An 18,224-nucleotide genomic window follows, 5' to 3' on the forward strand; every position below is an offset into this window, starting at 1 on the left:
CGTCTTCTGTCCCCTCTATGATCGAGCGTATCAAGTGCAAATTGTCTTGAATCGATCTCCCCTTCACAGCATAAGTCTGGTCCGGTTCGATCAAGTCAGTGATGACAACCTGCAAGCGATTCGCAAGAATCTTTGCCAAAATCTTTAACTCTGTGTTTAGCAGAGTCAAGGGCCTAAAATCATCAAAGTTTTCCCTCCCACCATGCCGTTGACCTTTCCTCAGCAATGTGATCACACCTTTGGTCACCTGTCCAGGGATGGAACCCTGGACAAACCAATGGTTGAACATATCCTTCAGAATAGGGACCAACATGGGCGACAGCCTCAAGTAAAACTCGTAGGGTAGACCATCAAGCCCCGGGGATTTGTTATAGCCGACCTGCTTCAACGCAGTAATGACCTCATGTTCAGTAATAAGACCATCACAGCTAGCCGCCCGAGCCGCCGTGAGGCGGGGCGAGTCAGCCAAATAGCTGCCAAACTCATCAACCCTGAGTCCGGGTAGTTGGGTGAAGCGCACCGATAGATGCTCCCGAAACCCCTCGCAGATCTCCCGAGTCGATACTAAGGGGTGTCCTTCCAGGTTATGTACTTTACGAATGTACCCATCCGAACCGCGCCTTAAAGCAGCCTTACGCTCAACAGCGTCAACATTCACAGCCTCGTTAGAAACTTTCTTTAACCTAGCCCTAACTACTTGACCTTCATACCGCTCGCTAGCCAAGCGGTTGAGATCTTGTTTAGCTAGTGCTAACTCTAGGGGGTCTCCCCCCTCCACCGCCCGGGTCAGCTTATCCTCTAAACGCTTCTTTGCCTTAGCCTTATCTATCGCGAGGCGTTGGCTATACTGGACAGAGAAGCGCCTAATTTTGGCCTTGAGACTAACCCACCACTTACTCCCTGTAACCGCCCCCACTAAAGCCCGCTGAATTAGCTCAGTGACCTTCAACCGGTAGTCCTCCAGCTCCAACAAGGTGCTGTTGAACTTCCAGTATCCGGCCAGTTTAGGCCTAGCGCTTAAGCTCAAACGGGCCATAACAAGTTTATGGTCCGAGTGTCCTAGCAAGTGGAACGTGGGGCAAGATAGGAAGTCTACATCGCCTCTTCTAACTAACATCCGATCCAAGTAAGTGCTTGGATGGGAAGGCACTACAGGATGCCACGTCCACATCTCCCGCCCCGGATGATCCAGACGAAATCTGTCGACGAGATCGCACGAGGCCATCAGGTCAGACAGACTGCTGTCACACCACGCCGACCCGCTAGTCCCCCCGACCTTATCTATTTTGGGATCAAGGATTGCATTCCAATCCCCCATTAAAACTAACCGTTCCGGATCCACTAAGAAGCCCTCCAACCGTCGAAAAAAGGTTGCCCTCTCTACAGCAGCATTGGGAGCATAAACAGCAACAATCCGAAAAACACTACAATTAACAGCAACATCAACAACAAGCGCCCGCCCGTCCTCGCCTGCGTGAACAACATTCACCGACGCTGACAGGGTGCGACTCACTAGCAAGGAGATTCCACGACTATAGGTATTGCCATATGCTGAGTAGACATCGTAATCGTTTACCAGCACCTGACAATCCGCGTCACAAACAAAGTGGGTCTCCTGGATAGCGGCAATATCTACCTTGAGGGACACCAAGTCTCTCACAACGCGCGAGGCCTTGCTTCGACACCTGATGCCCCTCACATTCAATGTAGCCAAGTTCAAAGACATGATCACTTACCTCAAGCACTGTCACAGACGGGTCTGAAATCCTGGGCAGTGAGGACATGGCAGGCCTGGCCAAGGCTGCCGGTAAGTAAATCCGATGAAGGTGATCCATCCTTGGCCACGCCCCCCACGTCCAGGGGGAAGGTTAGTTTGAGTGCCCTGTATAGCGATGGGTGTACATACATGGGGATACTACCCTCACATTTAAAGAAAATGTTGGTCAGTGAAGGATGGTCCCTATCCACCAGCTGCTGGCCTGGGATCGCATTCTTCGCTGCCTTAATCATTGCCCACATTCCTCCAGTCCTACCGTCCTTGTTGACCCTAACGAAAGTGGTCAACAAGGGAGCGTCCTTGAATTTAGTGGGGTCTGTTACTAGGTCTCCACCGACTTTTTCAAAGTTTTTGAGTTTATTGTACCGGACCTTCTGTTGTCCTTTAAGGTCCGGAGCCGGTTGGAGAGGGTCTGTTTCACAAATCCTGCTTCCTGGCAGAAAGGGGAGCTTTTTGGTCCGTTCAGTGCGGACTTTGGGAGTGGGGGAGGGGACCTCTTTTGGTTGATGGGGAGGCTGAGCGCTTGGGGAGAGGGTAGCCTGCTCATTTTCTTCTTTTTGGCTCCTGTCACGGGATGAGGGGCGGGAAGAGTTTCTTGGGGCCTTTATAGGAGAGGGGGAAGGTTGTTCGGGTTGCTGGGGTGTTGGGATCACAGGGGGCTCATCCTGTGTTGTTGTTGCGAGGGAGTCCTTCTCAGTCTCAGTGGGGGTAGGAGGGTTTGCGCGTGTCTTGCGGCTTTTCCTCCTCCTGGCCCTCCTGATCTCTGTTGCGCTCAGGGCCATAGAGACTGTTGTTGTCTCTTCCTCTGCCTCTGACGCGGCCTCCTCCTCAGATTCTGGTAGTTTCCTCTTGTTTGAGGAGGAGGGTGTCTGTGTGTCCATTTTCTCCGTCTCGCTCTTCGGTTGTTCTTGGTCTTGGGTGACTGTCTGCAAGGATGGCTGTTTGTTGATCTTGCCTTTCTTTACGACCGTCACCCAGCCTGTCGGTGCCTCTGGAGGATTTGCGGCCGGCGCGGGAGCAGCGGCTTGATTTGTTGTCACGCTTGTTCCCGCCGCTTTTGTGGGCTTCTTCCCTCCATTCCTCTTTGGACAGTCCTTCGCCATATGCCCTTGTTGTGTGCACAGCCAGCAATGAGGCCTCCTCCCTTCCACTATAAGGGAGAGTGTCCACTCTCCGAACTTGAGTGTGGCTGGGATGGCGTAGAATCCAGCCTTGTCCAGGACCATCTGTACTTTGTAGTCCCCGGTCATGATGTTTCTTAATCCGCGGACCGGGGTGACTTCCTCTACGTCTCCATACTGGCTTAGGATAGCCCCCAGTTGTTTGGCCTCCATATAGCAGGGGACGTTTAGAGCAGAAACATTTGCTCTCCTCTTGTTCTTATAGATGGGTTGGAGCTTTATGTTCCTGCTCTGATGGCAGGTCCTGGACAGCCTGACTGCGTCTTCGGAGGTGGGGAGCAGAACATCCCACTGTGCGTAACTCCTTCTACAGATGTAGTTGGCGGGAATGTTCTGCTCCAGCAACACGTTCATCATGGTGTCCTTGTTGACGCCCGTCAGACCCCTTGTCTTGGTGTCTGAAGTTATCAGCGAGAGCACTCTTTTCTCCAGAACTTCCACTTGACCCGGGAGGGGTTGGATGTTGTTCCCCTGTGTATACTCCTTGTAAGTGGAGTCGAAGAGTGCTCTGTAGTCTTCGGGCGTCAACTTCCCTTGCTGCTCTTTGGGGCCCCATGCCGGTCCTCCATCCTGGTGGGTGTCAGCTGGACTCGGGTTGGGGGGCGTAGCTGGTGTTGTGGGGCTCTCTCCTGTTATGGGCATTTTTGGCTTCGGAACTGGGCCGTTACCAGGCAAAGTAGGCCATTGTGTCCTTGGCGTTGTTTCGTCCTGGCTTGGTTTGCTCTCCGGGCCGCTGTCCTTTCTTATTTTCTTTCTTTGCTGGGTGGCTGTCCCCTTGGGGGATGGAGGTGTCTCCCCTTCTGGTGCCGTGTTCCCAGCTGGAGCCTTGGTGGGTACTGTCAAGGGTGTCTCTCCTTCCAGCTTGCTTTTGTTACCACTGGCCGGAGAGTCACCCCTTTTCCGTATTTGGTCCTCTTGGGGAGTGTTGGGGGGCCAATCACTGTCTTCCCCGCCGAATAGTGAGCTGATGGAGGCTATTACGTCTTCATCCAGCGCCTCGGTTTGGTCCGCGGTGCTGATTTCCTCCTTTTCTGTTGGGGAGTCGCCCTTTGGGGGAGCGGGGGATGGGTTCCCCGGTCTTCCTCCCTTGGTTCTGCCGTCCTGGGGTGCAGCTGGTTGGCTGGGTTCTGCACTTTCCCCAGCTAGTGACTTAACGGCAGCTTTTTCCGCTGGGTTGCCCTCGTGGGGAGCGGTTGCAGGTGCTTTTTGGGGGGTCGCCGCGGGCTGCGGCCCTACCCTCCCGCTTTCTTCCAAGGTCGCCGCGCGCCGGGGCCCTACCTTGTTTCCTGGCGCCGTCTCGCCGGGAGATGCATCAGCTCCCTCACATAGGGAGTCGTTCGCAGTTGAGATGCTGCGCATTTGGGGTGACGTACCCCTCCTGCCTGGCATCGTGGCGGTTGCACTGGCCGCTGGCGCGGACCAAAGTGTAGTGGGGGAAAAGAAAACCCAGGGGAATGGAGGGGGAGGAGGGGGAGGAGCGGACTTTGAAGAAATTAGAGTTTTTGACTTCCCCTCACGGGGATGTCGGGTTAGCAGCTCAGATCCCCCCGTGAGGGGGGAGAGCAGAGAAGAAAGACGCAGTGGGTGCTAGCGGGTCAGAGTGCCGCGTCGCAATTAAGAGAGAGAGGGGATAGGCATCCCTGCCCACAGAGGGAGCAGAAACGAAGCACCCGCCCTACCCCACGTCACCCTACCCACTAACTTACCCCAACGGAAGCGAGAAAGAGAACCCTGTCTGCTCGATCCACTGGGAGAGCAGCGAAGATAGACAAAGTTTGGGCCTGGCAGGTCAGAGTGCTGCTCAGGCAATTAAGTGTTGAGAAATTAGACCATCCCAGTCTCGAGAAGTGAGACCGAAACGAAGAAAAAACAACATGCAAAAACAACAAATGAAAAAAGAAGGTCTCAACTACCAGCGATAGTGGTGTTGGTCCCGAGATTCCAGTCTCCCAAAAGAGGGGATCGGTTTCCGGGTCCAAGCTTCCACAAATGTGGAGTCGGTCCTCTAGGTCCTGACTCCCCAAAGGAGGGGGTCGGTCCTTGCTAACAAAAGTTAGTAAGAAAAAACACCTTAACCTAGCCCGAAAGCCCGGTGGTGGGTCAAGTTTAGTAACTGAGGGAACAGATACTACACTTTGATCTTGGCCAAAAGGCCAAGAAGCTAAGAACAGCATCTATTAACAACAGACCTTTGATCTTAACCAAAAAGGCCAAGCACAAAAGTGTTACGGACAGACCGACCGACAGACCGACGGACGGACCGACAGACTGACGGAGTGACTTATAGAGTCGCTTGCAAGCGACTAAAAACTGTGTCAGATGGGCAATGAGACTTGGTGGTTAAAACTGAATAAAGTTTGATTATTCACTAAGTTGGTCCAATAAGAATTTAACAAGAGACTTAAAAGTCAGCAACGCGATATATTTGCTGCATTTATTGCTTCTTCTTGAGAAGGAATTTTACACATGCAAGTTTTTAGTGTTGTATCACCGCTCTCGTATTCCTCTTATCCACACGTAATATTTTTTTTCCATCTTCATCAAAATGAATGTGGGTGAATGCTAAGGCTGATCAATAAGCAAAGAAGATTGTGATCGACAATTAAGACGAAAAAAATACATGAAACAAAAACAGGTAAAAGTATAAAAACACCAAAACAAAGGATTTAATGAAATGGAGCTTTCTGGATGGAAAAAATGGGGGAAAAAAAGCAGCCAATCAACAACAAAAGTGATGGAAGAAAAAGCAGCCAATCAACAACAAAAGATTGAATGAAATGATGTGTTCCTGATGGAAGCAAAAAACAGCCAATCAAAAACAGCTTTTCACCTTTGTACGTCTGTCTTCGCATCCTAAAAGGATTACAGCTTCCAAAGTGAAATACACTCTCCAAAAATCAAAAAGGATTGCATTATCTGTCATTTTGTTTGGTGGCCCGGAGGTAAAGGTTAAGCGAATGGAGTTAAAGATGGCTTTGTGGCTGAGTTGAAATTGTCATTCTACACTAATACTTGCATAAGCATGAAACACTAGTGTCTATAGGTATAAAAGAATAATTTTATTTATTTATGATTATCTATCAAGCCCATATAAGAATATTTAAGGATGGACACTGTCTGGTAAGTATAAACTAACGTCTATGCAACGTTCACTACCTCGGTCGTTTGAACACTCTGGATTGCCTAATGTCTGCACCTTAATTGAGCGTTTATTAGTTAACTAGCGGGGGTACCCGGCGTTGCCCGAGTGTTTGTTTCCGGGACGGGGGAGGAGTTTTAAAAAATGTTATGGTAGGTAAGTAGGAAGGATCAAACCCGGAGTCATGAGTAAAAGTAGGAAAATAAAGTGTGAAAAAAAAAAAAAAAAAAAACATCTGCAACGTTAACAGTTCGGCCACCAAGAAAAGTCCATTCCAGTTGTTTAGGAAAAAAAAAAAAAAAAAACGACTACGGTAGGTCGGCGCGAACGTGAAAATATAATGTGAATTGTCCAGCACGCTAACCACTACGCCACAGAGCACTGCAGCTTAGTTTAGTGATTTTAAATAACTTCACATGAAAGAACTACGAAGCCAAACCGGTGTTCTCTTCTCAACTGTTCCTTGTGAACGATCCCCAAACGGTGTTAAGTGGTGGCAGGGGGAGGAGGAATTTATTAGAGAGAAAATATTTTACCACTTCCATTGATCTTAACCGATTTTGGCCGTGACTTCTCAGCAGAAAAAGTATAGAAATCTAAGATTATCGAGGAATTTGAGAAATAATAAGCCTATAACACACCTCAGATATTGTTCTGCCGTTTGTGCATATTATATTTGCATGAAATATCTTGATTTTTAATCCTATTAAGGTCAAAATCTGACGAGAAAAAATGAGTTCATTTTATTTATTAGTCAATAATTTCCTTCATTTGGTGCTCAGAAAGTAAAGGCTTAGCAAATGGCGCCAAAGGTGGATTTGTGGCTGAGTTTGAATCTCCCAACCAATAGGAATTGTCACCCTATACTGATGATTGTGTAAGCATGAAGCACTAGTGTCTCCAGATATAAAAAAAAAATATTTAATATGTATATATATATATATATATATTTATATATATATATATATATATATATATATATATATATATATATATATATATATATATATATACATTCATACATACATATATATATTTTCCCAAAACCTCTGGGCTTGATGAAAGGAGACTAAAACACTTGCTGCTATGGTTTCAACTGATCTGAAATAACAGCAAGGGGAGACTTGATTTAAAATATTTCTCATATGTTATACCTCTCCTCTTTTGGAAATAGGGTACGATTATGAATATCTCCAGTATCCAATAATCCTTATACACTGTTAAATTTACTTTATGTATGAAAACCAAAGAGGGAGATATAACATTTGAAAAATATTTGGAATCAAGTCTTCCCTTGATGTTATTTCAGATCATCTAAAACCATAACAGCAAGTTTTAGTCTCCTCTCCACCAAGGCTAGAGGTTTGGGGCAAATATTAGACATTTTGTAATTAATATGCAAAACTAGGAAAATAAATGACTGTGATTGAAACATTTCATGGCTGTAACAAAAGAAGTGCCAAAAATAGGCTCTGGATGATGGATGATTCCCTTAATGTGCGACCTTAAGGATAAATGTCACATAGTCCACTACACAATTCAGGTCATTAGCCTTCCAATGAGCTGCCGTTTGTTGAATTCTGATCACTAGTCATTGAATATTGAAATGTTCACATCTTTGGTTCTATGGGACGAAACTACACGAAAATTTGCACGCTTTTTGAAGATTATAATACTATTCTATGGTTAAAATTTTATGACAATTGGTAATTTTTAAACGAATAAAATGTGTTTAAATTTTCCTACATTTGTGTATATAGTGTCCTGGAAAGCCAGCTTTAGTTTGCTGTTTTGGGATGAATTTTGTTTAGATTTTTTTTTACTTGGTTGTCTCCCCTGTGGCCTTGCCAGGTCACTGATATGTAGCAAATCATGAAAATACATATGTGTTACTTAAGAAGGGCTGTCCATTCTCATGTAAGTAAGAAGGCAGACTAGATAAGTGAAAATGATATTAGGAAAAGGCTAGAATCGAACCCTGTAGACAACTGTTAAAAGATAATGGATAATTGAAATCCTAGGAATACAGTCGATTGTTAATGCTTTTAGAAATAACTAAATATTATTTATGTCAGAGATAGAACGATTTTCCATTCTTTTAGAAATAACTGGATATTAAATATGTCAGTTAAAAGAATGGACACTAACAAAGTTGAAAATGTTATGTAACAACTAGATTAAATGATACAATTTAATTTACAGATTTCTTTTGTTTATGAGAGGTGTATATATACATTTGCAAAGGGCACGGGAAAATTGAAACGTGATAAAGTCACATTGGTCGACCACACCTCTGATGTCATAAGGAAAGGAGATTTTCAATATATTGAGATGGGGTTCGTATTTAGAGAGGATAATCAGAAATCAGACAATCATATTCGACGAGAGTCGGGCAGCAACTTAGTGGGAGCTGATGCTCTTGAAGGCAAAGGGTAGAAGAGTAGACCATGCAGCTATACAAGCTTGAATTCCTGAGTCATCAATCGGCTGGCTGATGAATAAAGAAATCACCATCTATATTTTGTAACTGTTTGTCTTTGTATCGTCATGCTACCAACTGAAAAGGTAAATGTGTTTTGATCATCATCTTAAATGAACATTGTATAAGCCCCTCCAAGTATTAATTGTCTGTCCCCTCCTCCATCATCAATAATGTATCTCCCTTCTGGTGTAAAAGAACTGTATTACACATTCTGGTGTAAAAGAACTGTATTACACATTCCTTCAATAATAAATTCGCATCTCTCTCAGCTCTGTTATAAATGTCATTATCATCCCTGAGTCTCCCGTTAAATGTGTCTCTCAATATGAACCCCCCCCTACACAACATATGCAATAAGCAACACAGAATTATCTGTGTTTCATCGTCGTGAGGATTCGTTAGGCTAATGTATGGAATTGATGTTACCGCATGTTTTTGTCTATACACATGCTATTAAATTTGCAAGTTAACCAGTCAGATTCTTTGTTATTCCTGCTCCTGTTTTCAGCAGTTAATTGGTGTGCTTTTATCAAACAAAAGTTCAGTTGCCTTGTAATTCACCTTTCTCTTTGTTTATTTTTGAAAAAGAATGAGTCATCTTACTTTGTGTAATAAAAGATGACCTTGTTTTAATAAGGGGGTGCTTAGATATGCCTTCTTATATTTTTGTTTATATTAGTTAAGTTTTTTATTTATTTATTTATTATTATTTTGTTTTTATTTTGCTGTTTATGTTTTTTATTGTTCTTATGGTAGTCACCTTTTTTTTTTATTTATTTTGTTATTATTTTTCCTCCGATGTTCTCATTTGTTTAATAAATCGGTGAAGTTGCCCATTTTTTTTTTTCAATCAAACCATAGTGCATTGGGAGGAAGCTTCATATGCTTTCCTGCAGCGACTTAGTTTATAATACAAAAAAAAAAACAAATAAATAAATAAATATATATATATATATATATATATACTCCTATAAATTTTTTTTATTTATTTAGGTATTTATTTGCTTCCCCACAAAAGTGAATGTGACACAAGGTCGTTTTTAATGTATGTGTGAGGGGGGGGGCAGCTCCCTTAAAACAAGAGCAAAAAGGTGGCATTGGCAGCATCCAAAAAAATAGTAATTGTCTCAGTATGAAGGATTTCCCCTAAATTGACCAAGGACCAATTAACTTAAGTGAAGCATCAGAACAGATACAACACTTTGAGGTATTTATTTGCTCGCCCACTGAGCAAATTAGGCACAAGGCCGATTTTTAATGTGAGGAGTGAAGGGGAAGTGGGGACCAACTCACCGGGGAGTAGGGGAGCTGGATAGTGACAATTGGTATGAAGGGGCAACCCTTCATTGACCAAGGTCTTATATGTGGGGTTGCCCCCACATAGGTCTTTGCTTGCAGTATCTGCCGGAACAGATACAACACTTTGATCCTGGCCCGAAGGCCAAGATCAACAGAAAAAAAAAAAAGCAAGTCTTTTTTCTATTTATTCAAAAAGAAAATATAATTTTCTTATATATGGGTTGTGGAATTGCATTCATCTGCAAAAAATCTAGCTAATTTGCATATTCTTTTAAACATTCATTTTAATTAATACCCTGTCAGTTTTTTTCGGTTTTCTTATGGGATGATCATCTTAAATTTACTATTACATGTAATTATATTCATGCAGATATTCTACATGATTCATACTTGCATAATATTTGCGTAAAAAGTTTATAGTAAACACAAGCCTCTTTCCATATATATTTATATATACGTTTATATTTTTGTTTAAAAGATTTTGCCTACCAAAAATCCTCATAGAGTTTTTGGTCTACATACATGAAACTTCATATATAATGCAAAACTTTATATTTGGGTTTTACCCAGGAAAATCGGTAGAAAGTGCGAAAATTTAAAAAAAACATGAAATTTGCCAGGTGAAGGGTGAATGACAGCATTACGATTATGCATGCGTAACGTAATAGCTATTAGTTCATGTTTTAATTTTGAACCCTGCAACATGTCTTCATAGTTCAGGCATTAATGTCAGAGAAAAAAAAATCATAAGCTAAACGTTTCGGTTTCCATTTTCGGTGGTAGCACAGGAGTCCAAAATAAAATAATAATAAATACGAAATCTGGATTAATCGAAATATCATATTTAAGTGCATTTTACGACTGGGAAATGCCGGGTGGTCTGCTACTATATATATATATATATATATATATATATATATATATATATATATATATATATATATATATATAGATAATTTATGGTTTATGACATCCAGTTGCGCATGCGTGCATAAACATTAACCCATTACAACATAAACAAATAAATACAAATCGCTTCTTTTGCAGATTTTGACCTGCGCACTGAAATATTAACGCTATTATTTCGAAAATATTATTTAACATGAGAAGAGTGGGAGTGTTTTGCAACTATTCTTTATTACAACTATACTGTCGCTATTTTCTTACAACTAAATGACTTTCACCTGTTGAGAAACATAAGAACAATTGTAGTAAAGCCAAGACTACTACTACTACTACTACTACTACTACTACTCTCTATCCGTCCCTTTTCCTTCCTTATTTTTTGTTTACATTTCTAGATACAAAATAGTTATGTGAGAACGGTGAATTTGTTGACACATTTACTAATATGTTTCAATATTAGTTTTATTTATTTTATTTTATTTATTTAGGTTTTATTTTTTTGCTTCAGGTTTTATTATGTTTTTTTAGATTTTAAGTTTCTATAACTTGGTTGAAGGATTCCAATATGGGTTTTTCATTCTTATATCTCTTATCGGTAGGTGCATGTGCATTTTTGCTGCTAAATGACTTTCGTCAGCGTTCGATTCGTATGAAAATCATGTTTAATTGTCGATTTTTGAGCGATTATTTGGAAAAATAGGTAACTTTACACAAATAGGGAGGATTTTTTTTTTCATATTTGAGTGATCCGTCCGTGATTTTTCATTTTAATGTACTTTCATAGAAATGTTTTTTTTTTATGTAAAAAAAAAACTATTTTTTTTTACGTCACAAGTGTCACGCTCATACATAAATTTCATAGCTAATACAACATAGTGACCCAACGGGTCTTGGGTAGTCTAGTATATATATATATATATATATATATATATATATATATATATATATATATATATACTAGCATTTCAGCACGGCGTTGCCTGGGTGTTTGAATGTGTATGTTAAGCAAAAAAAAATTTTTAAATGGTAGTAGGAAAGCAGGCTTGAACCCGTACAGCGAAGGAGGAAAAGAATGGGGAAAAACCTGACGTCTTTGCTGTTATAACCACTGCCAAACTGGGAGTGACGTAGGTTTTATTAAGGCTAGATAATCGAAAGCAGAGGGTGACTTTAAAAAATATCGACGAAAAAAGCGACCCCTCCCCTATAGATAAGTGCCCAGTTTAAGGTGAAGATATTAATGTTTTTAGCCAATTTTTCGATATTTGCCATCTGAAAGGTCGAACTTCAAAACGATACTGATTTTGTAAGAATCCGTCGCCTCTGTCGAAAGTTTTAGGCAGACATGCAAACATACATATATATATTGGTAACTAAAAATTTACGACCCCAACCGATTAAAAAGCTTGCCTTATCTCTGAATGCCCTTTACGTAAAATTTCAAAAGTTTAGACCAGAAATTGTCTGAATAATTTGGTAGAAACTGCAGAAGAAACATTTTTTTTAACTTTGACCCATAATATGACCCCTTAACATTTATTGTTTGGGGCTCAAATCAAGTTCTTAAGTTAGATCCATGTCTAAGGAACCTATATCTAAAATTTCAAGTGTTTAGACCCAAAATTGTTGGAGGAATTTGGTAGAGTTCTCAAAGGTCAAATCGTTGGACTTTGACCCTTGAATACCCAAATTTCTGGCCGAAAACGGATTACAAAGATTTTCCCAAATCTCAGTACCCTGTATATCCAATTTCGAGTCTGTAAACTGAAAATTGACAGAGTTATTGCGTTGGAAAATGTACACATGCACAGACACACAGATACACAGACACGTTCACTTTTATATATATATACTAGCATTTCAGCCCGACGTTGTCCGGGTGTTTGTATGTGTCTGTTGAGCAAAAAAAAATGTACCACGAAGGAGGAAAAGAACGGGGGGGGGGGAAATCTGATGTCCTTGCGGTTACAACCACCGCCAAATCTGAAGTGAATTATGTTAACATTCAGGCTAGACAATCTAAAGGAGAGGATAACTTTAAAAAATATCGGCGAAAAAAGCGATCCCTCCCTGTAGAAAAGTGCCCAGTTTAAGATGAAGATATTAATGTTTTTAGCCAATTTTTCGATATTTGTCGTATGAAAGGTCGGACTTTAAAACGATACTGATCTTGGTAAAATCCGACGCCTCTGTCGAAAGTTTTAGGCAGACATGCAAACATACATAAATACATTTATATATTAGTACCTAAAAATTTTCGAACCAAACCGATTAAAAAGCTTGCCCTATCTCTGAATACCCTTTATGTAAAATTTCAAATGTTTAGACCAGAAATTGTCTGAGTAATTTGATAGAGACCGCAGAGGTCAATTTTTTTTTTTAAACTTTGACCCATAATATGACCCCTTAAAATTTATTGTTTGGGGCTCAAATCAAGTTATTAAGTTAGAGTCATGTCCAAGGAACCTATATCTAAAATTTCAAGTGTTTAGACCCAAAATTGTCGGAGGAGTTTGGTAGAGTTCTCAAAAGTCAAATCGTTGAACTTTGACCCCTTAATAGCGAAATTTCTGTCCGAAAACCGATCACAAAGATTTTCCCAAATCTCAGTACCTTGTATATCAAATTTCGAGTCTGTGGATTTAAAATTGACAAAGTTATTGCGTAGGGAAATGTACACCCACACACACACACAGACACGTTCACTTTTAGAGAGAGAGAGAGAGAGAGAGAGAGAGAGAGAGAGAGAGAGAGAGAGAGAGAGAGAGAGTTAAACGATTCATAATTTTGAATTAAAAATCCGTTTCAAAAGGAAAACAGACAAAATCAATAGATTGTACGATCGTTTCGGAAACGATGTTTTTATTGAAAAAGACTATGTGTCTTGAACAATAATTTGATAAAAGATTTTCTTTAAACAAAGTCTCCTCAGCAGCAAAAATATAGGGGGGGGTTAAAGACATTAACGATAATAAACTAGCAACAGTACATTTATCAGCGTTTCTTTTAAAGTAACATAAATAATTATTTCAACCATTTAAGAACATGCCAAAGAATAGATGGACTGAAATAATGACAAGCTTTAAAAACGAGCAGAAAAAAGGTATACATATTTTTTATTAGAAATATTAAAAATATTTTCTCTTAACCTTATTTTTCCACCATATTTTATTTTTATTTTATTTATCAACATGAAAATTATTAACTCCTTTTTCTTTATTTTTTAAAATATTTCCAGGAATATCTGCCTCACTACAAAAAACGCTAGTTTTATTTTGATGTCTTTACCCCCCCCCCATTTTTGCTGATGAGGAGACTTTGTTTAAAGAAAATCTTTTATCAAATTATTGTTCAAGACACATAGTCTTTTTCAATAAAAACATCGTTTCCGAAACGATCGTACAATCTATTGATTTTGTCTGTTTTCCTTTTGAAACTGATCTTTAATTCAAAATTATGAATCGTTTTACTCAGTATTAAAATAGCTCTAGGATATCTATGCCTATCGAGCTTATTATAATTTACTAGTACATTAAAATAAACGCTGCTCTTTAGACTCTAGGTCTAATTCCCTCAATATATATATATATATATATATATATATATATATATATATATATATATATATATACTCATTTAATCACATAAATTAATATACGAAAGTATTATTTTATGCGTAAACTTTACTTCAACAATGCTCAATACATATGTAGAGCTATGTAGTAAGTTATAAATATATATATAAGCTTAATTGCCATATATGTTTTTATAACTTACTATATATATATATATATATATATATATATATATATATATATATATATATATATATATATATAGTAAGTGTTATAGTAAGGCTGGTGTTAATCGTGACACCCTGCACTGAAGAATCCCGAAAGGATGAAACACTAGTGTCTGTAGGTATTTAATTATTATAGTAAAAAAATAATTTTATATATATATATATATATATATATATATATATATATATATATATATATATATATATATAATTTAAAGGAGATTAGACTAATAGTCTAAAGAGCTAAGTGTATTTTAATGTAACAGTGAAATTACTAGTTTAATTAAAATACAGGAAATGCTGATGAGGAGACCGTGCTTACCAAAAAAACTATATATAATTGTTCTACATAACTTCATGTATACCACAAATAAAAAGCACGGATTTCCGAAACGATCGTACAGATAATTGACTTTGTTGTTGTTCCTTCTTATGAAACTGATTTTTAATTTAATTAAAATTTCATTTTTAAATTTAAAAAAAATTTTTTTAATTTTTAAATTGTAAATCACATTACTTAATATATATATATATATATATATATATATATATATATATATATATATAGAGAGAGAGAGAGAGAGAGAGAGATAGATAGATAGATAGATAGATAGATAGATAGATAGATAGAGGTCTTTATGGTTTTAGAAAATAGTCTACATATACTACATTTTTACATGAGGCTAGTTTCATGATGATTAGTACCAGTTAAGTTTTTGCAAATTATTTCATTTAAATTTCTATTTCATGCAGGTGAGAAGCAGGTGCTTTCTCATAAGATCGCTTTTTCTCTTTACCGACCTGGGTAGCCAATCTGTGCACCTGAATAAATGCTTCGTAAATTGAATGACTATCAACGCAGAAATTATTTCTCCAACTGGTGCAGTTTGGCCACATTATTGACTTGCTGGGCAGTGTCAGTGCTAGCGGTGTTCGAACCCCCATCCTCCAGTTTCTGATACGTGGCAGGATAGAGTGACTAGAAAAATACTCTATGTAAACCAACCAACGTGCAAGATTTATTTTTATCACCCAAAACCAGAGATTTGTCTTATTTTCATTCATTTTTTTTTTTTTTCATTTATTCAATAGGGATTATTTAGACTACTGTTCTCACAACATTTCGACCGGTGTAACTTCCGACCTTCTTCAGGTGTATCTTGTTGACCTCAAGAATCTTTTGCCGAACTTAGGAATCTGCACGGAATTTAAGGACTTCCCAATAGTTCGACAGAAGGATTCCCGAATTCGACAAGATATACCTGAAAAGGGTCAGAGGATACATTAGCCTAAAACGTTGAAAGATGGGAACAATAGTCCAAATAATACAAATAATACAAACTAGCGGGACCTGTGGAAATTCCGCAGCTAACTCTTCCATATTAATACATTGATGTTGGAATTCTGTGGATGTTCAGCATAAATGCAGACGCCTTTATATTACTGTAGCTAAAACTGCAAAAGTATTTATCTGTTTATCTACATAAGCAGGGACGCCCGGCGTAGCAAGGTCATGAAATACGCTTAAATATATTTTAATTTATGCAGATTTCATATATATTATTATAGAGTCAATTTTCTATCAATTCTTATATATTATGAAGTTGTGATTTCAAAAACCAAAATAATATATCCATATGGCTTGGGTGCATCAGCTTGAATCGAAACCGAAACCAAAACTTCTGAAGGAAAAAAAATATGTATATAGATAACTTCAGTTCCTTCAGCTATAATCAAAACCGAAACCAAAACTTATGAAAAATTCTTGGTAAAATTATTTATTATAAGAAATGGACAGTTACTCAGAAAAAAAAAGATGTAAGCGTGACACACAAAATAATACACATGCTATCGTATTAATATATAGATTATCAATCCTTCATCTTAAAATTTCCGAAATATTTATTCAATAGATTGGGGGGGGTATTTTTATTTTTTATTTTTTTTTGGCACTTCTGCGTTTATCGACCTGCAATTTCCACGAAGTTACTCTGGTTTGCCCGGCAGATGATGAGATAAACCGGAAATGGCCGACAAGTAGTTTTCTGGATATTAAGGCATTTTTTTCCAATGTACTACTCAATAAATTTCAGTGGTCGTCGCCATTCTTAACATGGGGAGGGGGTGTAACAATTTGTGTTTTTTGTAGTAAGGCTTATCCGGCTGTTTCTGGTTATTCCTGTCATCTGCCGGGCACACCATAGTAACTTCGTGGAAATCGCGAGTCGCTGGAAATGCAGAAGCATCTTTTTTTTTTTTTTCTGTATTTACCTGGCGGTGTCCGGGAGTCTGTTTATTTTCAATTTTGTTTCCATTGTTTATCAGTTGTTACATTTTTATTAATTTTTTTACTTATTTAAAAAAAAAAAGAAAAGAAAAAAAGATAACTAATAATAAAGTGTGGATTTATTAAAGTTACATATAGGCGAGAAACACAAAAACATTTCTGTCTTAAATCATGTCATCTTTGACCTAGTAATTGTTTGGTATTTAAAAAAAAAAGGATATTTTCATGTCGTTTCTCTTTCTCACGATGCAAAGATATGACACAAGACCTTGAAAGTGGAATTTAAAAAGCTAGCACCCTAAAAGAGGAGCACTGTAGCCAAAAAAATGCCTGAGCAATTCCGTTGGTATTCCACGTTAGGGGTGCCTTAAACGATTAACAGTTAACTAACTCCTCAAAGGGTGAGAAGGTAAAGTTTGAAAAGATGGACCTTCTAGAACTGCACGGGATTATACCTCAGCCCCCTAAACAATGGCCTAGACACCCGGTGATATTTTGATCTGAAGTAACCCCGAATAGTCAGATGATGATTTAAAGATCAAATTACAAAGAAATAATAATTAAAAAAAAAAAAAAACTCATTTAGAATAAATTTCAAGATGAATGATAACTCTGCCTTCATGGGAAAATCTTAAAAAAAAAAAAACTCTATAAATAATTTAAGTTACTCAAAGAGGAAATAAACGAGAAATATCCTACCTCCTCCTCCTCCTCCTCCTCCTCCTCCTCTTCCTCCTCATCCTCCGACCGGGCAGAGAATAAAAAATTGATGGCACCACTTGGTGAAAACCAGAAAATAGGTAAGAAATGAAAAATAACAAATCGAAAATGATTTTAAGTTTCCAAACTTTAAGGCGTTTCGTGTAAAATACAAATTCTCGAAAGACCAGGGCTATAAGTAGGAGGAAAACAGTCTGCAGGAAAATAGTTCCACAAGCCTGCAGTCTGCAGGAAAGAATCTACAGGATTAAGAAGTTATATTACAATGATACATCAAAAGAATGAATTGGCGGAGACCACTAGACCAACGGGTCAAACGAGCTAGAACAAAGGAAGCAGAGAATAGATCAGACAGTTCTGAAGAATACATGCCATTGTGATGTACCACCACTACTACGACTATGAAATATCTCCCCACCCTTCTTTTCTTTATTTTTCTCTCTCTTTTTTTTTTTTTTTTTTTTTTTTTTTACTGAATTATTTATTAAATTCTTTATTAAATCTGTTTTTAAAGTGTACCACCACGACAACTGTATGGAATAACTTCCTCTTCTTTTCTTCATCTTTCTTTCTTTCTTTTTCTTTTCTTTTCTTTGGATTTTATCAGAGGCTTTTCGGACAATCAGAATCG

At 38.7% G+C, this 18,224-nt stretch overlaps 1 non-coding gene across 1 annotated transcript; it reads right to left on the reverse strand.

Annotated features, from left to right (window-relative positions):
* Window positions 1–4,923: 4,923 nt before the first annotated feature.
* LOC145241758 (U2 spliceosomal RNA) lies at window positions 4,924–5,123 on the reverse strand. The gene has a single exon (XR_013862604.1). It is a non-coding gene; the product is annotated as a U2 spliceosomal RNA (small nuclear RNA).
* Window positions 5,124–18,224: the final 13,101 nt, after the last annotated feature.

This window comes from Euprymna scolopes, chromosome 20, assembly GCF_053919585.1.
Source record: "Euprymna scolopes isolate OS-2025 chromosome 20, ASM5391958v1, whole genome shotgun sequence".
Taxonomy (NCBI): Eukaryota; Metazoa; Mollusca; class Cephalopoda; order Sepiida; family Sepiolidae; genus Euprymna; species Euprymna scolopes.